Source organism: Molossus molossus, unplaced genomic scaffold (assembly GCF_014108415.1).
Source record: "Molossus molossus isolate mMolMol1 unplaced genomic scaffold, mMolMol1.p scaffold_m16_p_10, whole genome shotgun sequence".
Taxonomy (NCBI): Eukaryota; Metazoa; Chordata; class Mammalia; order Chiroptera; family Molossidae; genus Molossus; species Molossus molossus.
In genome coordinates, this window is record NW_023425345.1 from 40,101,386 (window position 1) to 40,112,961 (window position 11,576).

At 39.7% G+C, this 11,576-nt stretch overlaps 1 pseudogene; it reads right to left on the minus strand.

Moving 5' to 3' along the window:
• Positions 1-257: 257 nt before the first annotated feature.
• On the minus strand, positions 258-779 carry LOC118623685 (annotated as a pseudogene).
• Positions 780-11,576: the final 10,797 nt, after the last annotated feature.

Genomic DNA, 11,576 nt, shown 5'->3' on the forward strand with positions numbered 1-11,576 from the left:
TTATCATTATGAAATATACCTCTGTCTCTGCTAATATTCCTTGTCCTGAAGTCTACTTATCTGATATATATCTCCTTCCTCCCTTCCTCCCTTCCTCCCTTCCTCCCTTCCTTCCCTCCCTCCCTCCCTTTCCTGCAAAATGCTTTATTGTTTCCATTTGCATGGGAGAGGGCTCCAGGAAAATTAAAAGGATGCCTAGTGGTTTCAGAGAGAGGCTCAGGCAAATGCCAGACACCAGGGGAATTCAGAGGGTCCCCTCAAGGTCTCGGCTCCAAAGGCTCCTGGTCATACTTGAGGGTGAGCCTTTGGAAGAGACACTCATGCAGCCCAGCCTGGGGGCTGGCCACCTACGTAGGTGAGTCAGGTGAGGCCCATCTTGATGAGTTTCACCTGCTCATCCAGGACATGGTTCTCCAGGAAGTCACAGAGATGAGGGCCTGTGCCAGTAGAACCCAGGGCATGGAGACCCAAATGGGCCTGGTCTAGGTTCTTCTCCAAGGTCATGGCGGCCTCCATGGCATCCGGAGTTTTAGCCCACTCATCTCAGGAAGGCTTCAGCACATCCTGGAAGAGGGCACAGCCATGCACTGGTTTTGCCTCTATAAAAGATGCAGATTTCTCCTTTGCCAACTTGGGAAAGAAGTAACTACTACATTGTTGTAGTTAAAATAGAAGCCCAGAGAGAGGTAGGTATAGGAGGCCTGCAGATGCAGGGTGACCAGGCCGTTGACAGTGGCCTCCACCTTGGTGAAATAATTGTGATGAATTTGGGAGTTCATGATTGCTCTGTAATAAGGGGTTAAGGTAAAAAAAAATGGTTTTTGCTGGTGTTGGAGGCTGAGGATGGCTGAAATGGTTCCAAAGGTGGTGACTGGAAAAGAGGTTGGAAGGGTCTCAGAAGCTGGAAGAAGGGGCATGCTTGGGTCTGTTTTATCCAAACACTACTGAAGCAAACGACAGATTCGGGGGATGCCCCAGCTTTCTTATGACTAGTGTTTGCATGGTATAACTTTTTTCATGCTTTTACTTTTATCCTATTGGAGCTGTTGTATTTAAAGACCTTATAGCATATGAACAACATATAGCTGTATATATATTTAATATTAATACTAATAGCTTGTGTCTAGGGCCCCTTCCAGAACCTTAAGATCTTGATTTTGGATTCATTTGACATCTGTTTAAGTTTACTTCATTCCAGTCACACTGGCTTTTTAGCAGCTTCTTAACTATTCTAAGCATACTCTACCCCAGGACCTTTGCACTTACTATTCTTTCTGTCTGGAACAATATCTGCCTAGAGAACATGGGCCACTTTCTCTCTCTATGTAAGAACTCTAATATCACTGTGATAAATAATTTTACATTATTTAGTAGTTAATTAATATTAGTTAATTAAATAGATAGCTAATTAAGCATTATTTCTGTTGGTAACTGTGAGTCTGTTTCCAGAAGAGATTATCATTTGAATTGGTGAACTGAATAAAGCTGATTTCCCTCCCTATTGTGGAGGGAAATTATCCAATCTATTGAGGGCCTCAATAGAAGAAAAAGACCAAGGAAGATTGAATTTGCATTCTGCCTGACTGCATGAGTCAGGACATTGATCATCTGCCCTTGGTGCTCCTGGTTCTCAGGCCTTCATACTCACACTGGAATCTATACCATCCACTCTCTGGTTCTCAGGCCTTTGAACTATACCAATGGCTTTCCTGGGTCTCCAGAATGCAGATATTAGTCAGATTGTGGGATTTCTCAGCTTTCATAATCATATGAGCCAGTACTAAATAAATAAATAAATAAATAAATAAATAAATAAATAAATAAATAAATAAATAAAAATAAGCAAGATATTGCTTGGTTTCCCAGTGCCTATTTTTATTTATTTAACAAAAACATATATACCATGTCCTATGTACTGGGCACTGCCTTAAGTGCTTTACAGTTAGGAACTCATTTTGTCATAGTAACACTCTGAAAGTAGGTACTCTTATTATCATCCCTCTTTTATAGATGAAGAAAGTGGGGCTCATAGATGTAAAGTATATTGTTCAAGGTCACACAGCTAGTAAATGGCAGAGCTGGATTTGAACTCAGGGTGGCTGATTTCAGAGTCTGCGTTTGATTACGATTCTGTGCTGTGTAGACTAGTGCCTGACATGTAGTAGGTGCTCAATAAATGCTAGTTGGATGAAATGTGTTTGCCTGCAATCTTGTTTTGTTTTTTTTATCCTCACCCGAGGACATTTTTCCATTTTTTGCACAGATAGAGTGGGAGGGAGAGAGAGAGAGAAACATCGACGTGAAAGGGACACATTGAGTGGCTGCCACCCGCACGACCAACCAGGGCCGGGGACAAACTGCAACCAAGGTACATGCCCTTAGCGGGAACCGAACCCGGGTCTCTCCAGACCGCAGGCCGATGCTCTAACCGCTGAGCAAAACCGGCCAGGGCCAATCTTGTTTTTTACTCAGGTTCCAGCTAGTGTTTGATTTAAGCAAAAACTGCTTCTTTGAATTCTGTATCTCAGTGCTAACACATCTCTCAGATGGTCACAACCTAACCATCAGCTGGTTGGGAGCTCAGTAAGAAATCATTGCTCTGACTTTAAATCCTGGATATTTTAGTTTTTATTGAAGTCTGGAATCATAGGCCACTCTGAGGGGTGACAGCTTTATAGTATATGAACAGATTGAAAGATCTTCAAAACAAAGAAAAAGTTTAAATTTATTTTCCTGAAGGCAAATAAATTTAAAATGAAAACAAATGGGAGTGTAAGTTGGAACAGAATGCAAATCTACATAAAAATTTTAGATAAACATAATTTTTATTTATTTATTTTTATCTTTATTGTTGAAAGTATTACAGATGACCCCCCCCTTTTATCCCCATTGACCCCCTCCTCCCTGTTCCCACCCTCCTCCTGCCTTCCCCAAACTATTGTCTGTGTCCATTGGTCATGCATACATACATATAAGTTCTTTGGTTTATCTGGTCCCCACCTCCCTTCACTCTGAGGTTTGTCAGTCTGTGGAACATAATTTTTAAATGTTTTGCCTGGGGTGCACTCCATTAGCAACACCACCATTAGTCAAGAGAAGCACATTCACTCTGCTGAAAGTAAGGCCTTAAAGAGCAGCTACCTCACTGGGAAAGTCAGAAGACCAGGGGATGGGCAAGGAAGAAGGAAGAAACAGTTTGAACGACCTGGGCTACAGTCATCCCTTGTTTATCGTGATTAATCCATTCCAGACTCTAGCAGTTGCACCTGACGTTGAAGGATTCCTGGGGTGCTCGAATCCATAGGCCTACAGTCCACACGTACAGTAATTTTAATTGTAATTGTAATACAGGGGTGTATAATTGACTCAGACAACCGAGCACATGCTGTATCATTTTCACTGTCTCGATCAACTTTTTAATGAATATATTTGAAAAAACCGCGACAGAGTGAAGCCACCAAAGTCGAAGCGTGAAGTGGCGAGGGACGACTGTACATAAAACCAGGAGTTTGGGCTTTTACAGTTCCACAGTATCAGTCTTAGCTTGTTCCCAGTTCCACAATATCGGCAATAGAGATGAAAATGTAAAACTTAACCGTTTGCCCCTTTTTGGATGATTTCACACTTCTAGAAAATGAAAACTACTTGACTCTTTACTTTCCAGATCCTTTTCCTGTTCCTTTTTTTCAGTTTTCTGCTAAATCAGTGGGAGGCTTTTGCTGGAGAGCTGTGTTCTCTTTATAGTTTGATTTTGTTTACCTTGGGGAGAAGGGTAATTTTTTGTCTCAAGAGGCAGAAGCTGGGGAGGGGATCTAAATGCCATCTTATCCTTGAACTTATCATGAAGTCTGGGCAGTGGAGCAGAATTCAAGGGTAAGCACCTTCAGGAGGTTGGTGATTAGTTTATTCAAATACTAAATGCTAAAGCAAATTACATTAAAAAAAAATCTAGCTAGGTGGTTACTAGCTCTTCCTGTCTGGAATGTTTTAGAGAGGTCTTAAAGGAGAATCATACTGGCACAAACCCAGACTCTTCTTGAATTGATTGTATAAAATTAAAGATAATTATAAAATACTTTCTGATAATGGGATTTCATGCTTGTTCCCACATTTTGTGAAGCATTCCACTGCATAATAAAATTCTCACAACAAGTCTATATTACAATCATCACTTATTTTTACCGTCGAAAGTATTACAGATGTCCCCCCTTTTCCCCATTGACCCCCCTCCTCTCAACTGCCACCCCTCCTGCTTTCCCCAACCTAATGTCTGTGTCCATTGGCTGTCCATATATGCATGTAAGTTCTTTGGTTTATCTCTTCCCACCCCTCCCACGCCCCCATCCCTCTGAGGTTTGTTAGTCTGTTCCCTACTTCCATGTCTCTGGATCTATTTTGGTCGACAGTTTATTTTGTTCACGATGTTCCATAAATAAGTGAGATCATGTGGTGTTTGTCTTTCTCTGACTGGCTACAATCATCCCTTTTAGATGGGGACACTGAGACAAAAAGGGGTTATGTAGTTTGTCCCAAGACACATGGATGGCAAGAGGCAGAGGCAGAATGTGCACACAGGTGTCAGGACTAACTCTGTCCCACCCTGCTGCTTTATGTATTTTTAAAAAAATGTTTTTATTGATTTTTTTTTTTTTTTTAGAGAAAGAGAGGAAGAGAGATAGAAACATCAATGAGAGAGAAACATCAATCAGCTGCCTCCTGCCTGCCAGCCCTACTGGGGATTGAGCCTGCAGCCTGGGCATGTGCCCTAACTGGGAATCGAACTGGCAACCTGTTGATGCACAGAATGATGCTCAAACAACTGAGCCGCACCAGCTGGGCTGCTTTATGTATTTTTGAGTTATGAGTAAATCTGGTTGTGTCCTAAACTTGCTTCACTTTTCACTTATTCTTCAGCAATCATACACTGATGAATCAAAAGAGGCAAGAAGGTTCTAATTTCATATGCTCCATTCTTATATCTCCTGGGGGAAAAAAGTATTTTTGTCTTTGATAGGACTTTTAATGACCTTTTCCTCCCCTCTTTATGGGTCAGTTTGTTCTTGATATTAGACATATTGTATTCATATAATTCCCCAGAAGAAAGTAGGAGAGAAACTGTAAAGCCAGAATCATTCCTTCTGAACAGTCTTATAACTAATTGTAAAAATTAAACTAAAACAAAATTCTTTCATTTTGTTATGGATATTCAGAATGTAATGTCTCCGCAGTGATTGCATTCATGAGCAAACAAAGAAGTAATCTGGAGCTGTGATAAAAATGATTTAAAAAATTACTCCCGCCCTGGCCAGTTTGGCTCAGCGGTTAGAGCGTTGGCATGAAGTTCGTAGAGACCAGGGTTCGGTTTCCGCTAAGGGCGCGTACCTCGGTTGCAGTTTGTCCTCGGCCCTGGTTGGGTTGTGCGGGTGGCGGCCACTGGATGTGTCCATTTCATGTCGATGTTTCTCTCTCTCTTTCTCTTCCTCTCTCTCCCTCCCATTCTATCTGAACAAAAAATGGAAAAATGTCCTCAGGTGAGAATAAAAACAAATTTTTTTTTTTGCCCTGGCCGATTTGGCTCAGTGCTTAGAGCGTTGGCCTGTGGACCGAAGAGTCCTGGGTTCGGTTCCCGCTAAGGGCACATACCTTGGTTGCAGTTTGTCCCCGGCCTTGGTTGGGTCATGTGGGTGGCAACCACTCGATGTGTCTCTCTCACATTGATGTCTCTCTCTCTCTCTCTCTCTTTCTCCCTCCTGCTCTATCTAAAGATAAATGCAAAAATGTCCTCAGGGAGGATTAAAAAAAAATTACTCCCCACCATCCATTCCTCTGGCTGGTGTGGCTCAGTGGTTGAGGTCAAGAGGTCAGTGGTTTGATTCCTGGTCAGGGCACATACCTGGGTTGTGGGCTGATCCTCAGTGGGGGGCATGCAGGAGGCAACCAATTGATGTTCTCTCTCATCGATGTTTCTTTCTCTCTCTCCCTTTCCCTTCCTCTCTCTCTAAAATTAATAAAGGAAAAAAAAAATTTTTTTTTAAACGCTTCTCCTCAAAAAAAAAATGTTGGGAATTGAAAGGCAAACTCAGGTAGAAGACTAGGTCTTGATGTGTTCAAAAGAACATGAGGAACAACCGACATGTTCATCAACTGATGAACAGATAAACAAAATGTGGTATGTTTGTATTATGGAATGTTGTTCAGCAATAAAAAGCAATGAAGTGCTTGTACAATTCGAGATAAACCTTGAAAAAATTATGCTAAGTGAAAGAAGCCAGTCACAAAGTACTATATACTATATGATTTCACTTCTATGAAATATCCAGAACAGGCAAATCCATTGAGACAGATAATATATTAGTGGTTGCCTTGGGCTGAGGGAGGGTGGTGTTATTGAGAGATTGGGGCTGATGGCCAGAGTAAATGTTTTCTATCTGAGGTGATAAAAATGTTCTACCACTGATTGTAATGATGAATGTATAACTGTGAATATATTAAAAGCCATTGAATTGCACACTTTAAAAGGGTGCAGTCAATATATATGAATTATACCTCAATACTGTTTAAAAATGTTATTCACAATTTATGTACTTGTTAGTAAGGATGAAAATCATACTCAAAAGGCTATAGAAAAAACTGTTGATCAAGTAATAAAACATTTATTAGATACCCAGCAGCAAGGGAGAACATCACCATAACAGAGTCTTAGTGTCTCAGAAGGGGGAAGCATGTACACACACACACATTTACATTAAAAAACTGTGACTGACTGCCCTGGCCAGTTTGGCACAGCGGGTAGAGCGTTGGCCTATGGTCTGGTGAGACCCGGGTTTGGTTCCCGCTAAGGGCATGTACCTCGGTTGCAGTTTGCCCCGGCCCTGGTTGGTCGTGCGAGTGGCAACCACTCGATGTGTCCCTTTCACATTGATGTTTCTCTCTCTCTCTCTCTCTCCCCCTCCCCCTCTCACTCTATCTGAACAAAATATAAAAAAAAAATGTCCTCGGGTGAGGATAAAAAACAAAAAAACAAACAAACTGTGACTGCCCTGGCCAGTATGGCTCAGTTGGTTGGGTGTCATTCTGTGCACCAAAACGTTGCTGGTTCAATTCCTGGTCAGGGCACATATCCGGGTTGTGGACTCAATTCCTGGTGTGGTGCTTGCAGGAGGCGCCAATCGATGTTTTGTTCTCACATCAATTTCTCTCCCTCTCCCTTCCTCTCTCTCTAAAAATAAATTTAAAAACCTTTAAAGAACTAAAACAAAGCCAAAACTGACTAATTCTATATACAATAATGAAAAGAAGGTATTATTTTGTTTTATGACTTAGCCATTTTATATTTTCAGTGGGTTAGTATATAATATCACAAAAAATATTACTGCTTACAAATCCAATTTTAGCTCTAGATAAAGCAGTCTATAAATTGCCTGCGTATGTCACTGAAAAGTCAAACTCACTATTTGAGAGACATGCAATCAAAGTTATTTTCATAAATCTTTTACTGTATAGGTCATTGCTGATAATTATTTCTTCAACAATAGGGAAAATATCTTTAGCAGTAAAGATAAGCAGAATTATTGAGTTAGGAAGAAAATGTTTACTATTTTTTAAACGACTTTATTTTTTAGAGCAGATTTAGTTCACAGAAAAACTGAGAGGAAGGTACACAGATTTCCCATATACCATCTCCTCCACACTTGTATAGCCTCTACCATTAGTAACACCCCCACCAGAGTGGTACATTTTTTCCAAGTGATGAATGTACAGTGATACATCATAGTCACTCAAAATTCACAATTTAACGTAGGGTTCACTGCTGGTGTACAACCCATGGATTTGGACAAATGTATAATGACATGTATCTACCATTATAGTATCATGTGTAGAAGTGTCATTGCCTTTTCCAGAATGTCATAGACTTGGAATCATGCAATATACATGTAGGTTTTTCAGTTTAACTTCTTTCACTTAGTAATATACTTTTCAAGTTCCTCCATGTCTTTTCATGGCTTGATAGTTGGTTTCTTTTTAAGGTATTGAATAGAATTTCATTATCTGGATTTACCACCATCTATTTATTTATTCACCTACTGAAGGACCTCTTTGTTGCTTTCAAGTTTTTGCCATTATGAACAAAGCTGCTATAAACTTCTATGTACAAGAGTTTGTGTGGACATAGTTTTCTACTTCTTTGGTTAAATAGCAAGAAACACAATAGCTGGTTTACATGGTAAAGTTTATTTAGATTTGTAAGTAGCCAACAAACTGTCTTTGAAAGTGGCTGCATGTTTTGCGTTCCCACCAGCAATGGATGACAGTTGCTACTGCTCCACACCCTTGTCAGCATTTGGTGTTGGCAGTGTTTCAGACTTTGGCCACTCTAGTAGGTGTATAGTAGTATCTCGTTGTTTTAATTTGCATTTCCGTGATGACATATGAGGTGATGCATCTTTTCAGATGTTTATTTGCCTCTGTTCTTTGTTGAGGTGTCATGTTCTTTAACTCATCTTTTTATTGATTTTTTTTTTTTTTTGAGAGAGAGAGAGAGAGAGAGAGAGAGAGAGAGAAACATCAATTTGTTATTCCACTTATTTATACATTCATTGGTTGATTCTTTATGTGTTCTGACCAGGGATCAAACCCACAACGTTGGTGTATTGGGATGATGCTCTAACCAACTGAGCTACTGGACCAGGGCCTCATTTAAAAAGAGAGAGGAATGGAGAAGGAGAAAGAGATAGAAACATTGATGTGAGAGAGAACTATAAATTGGCTGCCTCCTGCATGCCCACAACCTGGGCATGTGCCCTGACTGGTGACCTCTTGGTGCACGGGTTGATGCTCAACCACTGAGCCACACTCGCCAGGCAGGGCCTCATTTTTTATCAGGTTGTTTGTTTTCTGATTGCTGACTTTCATTTTTGTTTTTTGCCAATGTAGTGATATTTATCACATAATTATTCATTGCGAGTTTGTACCCTTAAACACTATCACTTTTTTTTTTTTCATCCTCACCCAAGGACATTTTTGCATATATCTTCAGATAGAGTGGGAGGGAGGGAAGGAGGAAGAGAGAGAAACATAGATGTGAGAGAGACACATCAAGTGGCTGCCACCCACATGACCCCAACCAGGGCCAAGGACAACAAATGATGCTGGGAAAACTGGAGAAACACATGTAGAACAATGAAAAACATCCTCACATCACTCAGGAAGATTAACTAAAAATTGATCAAAAACTTAAAACTCTTGTTGAGTTTTAAGGGTTCTTTGTATATTTTGGATATCTGTACTTCATTAGATGTGTCTTTTGCAAACACTTTCTTCTAGTCCACTCTTTTACTGCTTTGCAAACATTTTCTCCTAGTCCACTCTTTTTCTGCTTTTTGTCATTTTAATTGGGCATTTTATGATTCCATTTTCTTTCCTTCCTTAGCATGTTATATTTTTACATCTCTTTTAGTTTGTTGCCCTAGGGTTAAACTATGCATTTACAACTAATCCAAGTTCACTTTCAAATAACAATATACCTCCTCCCAGGTAATGTGAGTACTTTATAATAATAAAGTAACCCTATTTTCTCCCTCCCACTCCTTATATCATTGTTGTTATTTATGTCACATATAAGCGTGAACGCACATAAACACACACACGCACACACACATATCCATGATCAAATGCACTGCTGTTGATATATTTTGAAGAAACTGTTATCTGTTATATCAATTAAGAGTAAGAGAAATAGCCCTGGTTTGTTTGGCTCATCAGTTAGAGCATTGGCCTGCAAACTGAAGTCTCGTGGGTTAGATTCCCAGTCAAAGGCATGCACCTGGGTTGCAGGTTTGATCCCTGACCCCAGTTGGGATCATGCAGGAGGCAACCATTTGATGTGTTTCTCTCATATTGATGTTTCTTTTCTCTTCCTCCCTCCCTTCAACTCTATAAAAATCAATGGACAAATCTCCTCAGGTAAGGATTAACAACAACAACAAAGAGTAAGAGAAATAAAAAATTTTATTTTACTTTCACTTATTCCTTCTTCAGTGCTCTTCCTTTCTTAATGTACATCCAAGTTTCTGACCTATATAATTTCCTTTCTCTTGAAGGAAATTTTTAAAATATTTCGTGCAAGGCAGGTTTACTTGGAAACAAATTTTCTCAAGTTATTTATTTATTATATGTTTTTATTGATTTCAGAGAGAGGAAAGGAGAAGGAGAGAGATAGAAACTTTTTTTTTTTTAATCCTCACCCAGGACATATCTCTACTTTTTGTTCAGGTAGAGAGGAAGGGAGAGCGAGAGAAACATCGATGTGAAAGAGACACATCGAGTGGCTGCCACCCACATGACCAACCAGGGCCGGTGACAAACTGCAACCAAGGTACACGACCTTAGCAGGAACCGAGCCCGAGTTTCTCTGGACCGCAGGCTGACACTCTAACCGCTGAGCCAAACTGGCCAGGGCAGAGATAGAAACATTGATGAGAGAGAAACATCTATCAGCTGCCTCCTGCATGCCCCCTACTGGGGATCAAGCCCAAAACAGAGGGATGTGCCCTGATCAGGAATTGAACTGGTCACCTTCTGCTGCCTGGGACAGTGCTCAACCAACTGAGCCACACTGGCCAGGCTTCCCTCAATTGTTGTTTGTCTGAGAAAGTCTTTATTTCTCCACTTAATTCTGTACCCTGTGAAAGGATAATTTCATAGGGTACAAAACTATAGATTGGTGCTTTTTCTCTTCTCAACACTTTAAATATTTCACTCTGCTCTCTTTTGGTTATGTTTTCTGAGAAGTCAGATATAATTTTTATTTTTTTACATATAGATAAAGTGTTTTTTCCCCTCTGACTTCTTTTAGGATTTTTTCTTTATTTTTGATTTTCTGTGGTTTGAAAATGATATGCCTAGGTGCAGTGTTTTTTGTTTGTTTGTTTTGTTGTTTGCATTTGTCCTGCTTGGCATTCTTTGAGTTTTCTGAAACTGGTTTGGTGTCTGACATTAAATTGGGGAAATTTTCAGTCATTATCATTTCAAATATTTCTTCCTTTTCTTTCTCTCTTTTCTTATTTTTCTGCTACTTCGATTACACATATTTTACACCTTTTGTAGTTGGCTATTCTGTTCTGTTCTTTTTTTTCTTTTTCAGTCTTTGTTCTTTTTTCTTTTCAGATTTAGAGGTTCCTGTTGAGATATCCTCAAGCTTAGCAATTTTCCCCTAAGATGTGTCTAGTCTACTAATAAGCTCAACAGTTTCTTTCTGTTATAGTGTTTTTTATCTCTAGCATTTCATTTTGATTCTTAGGATTTCCAACTCTCAGCTTACGTTTTCTTTCTGTTCTTGCATGATGTCTATTTTATCCATTGGAGCCCTTCACGTATTAGTTATAGATGTTTTAAATTCCTGGTCTGTTAATTCCAAAATTGTCGTGTCTGGTTCTAAATGCTTGCTCTGTGTCTTCAAATAGTGTTTTTTGCCTTTTCATATGTAATTTAAAATTTTTTTTTATTGACAGGATGTACCAGGTAAAAAAAAAGAAGCAAAAAGAAGCATAAATAGTCCTTTAACAATGTGGTGATTA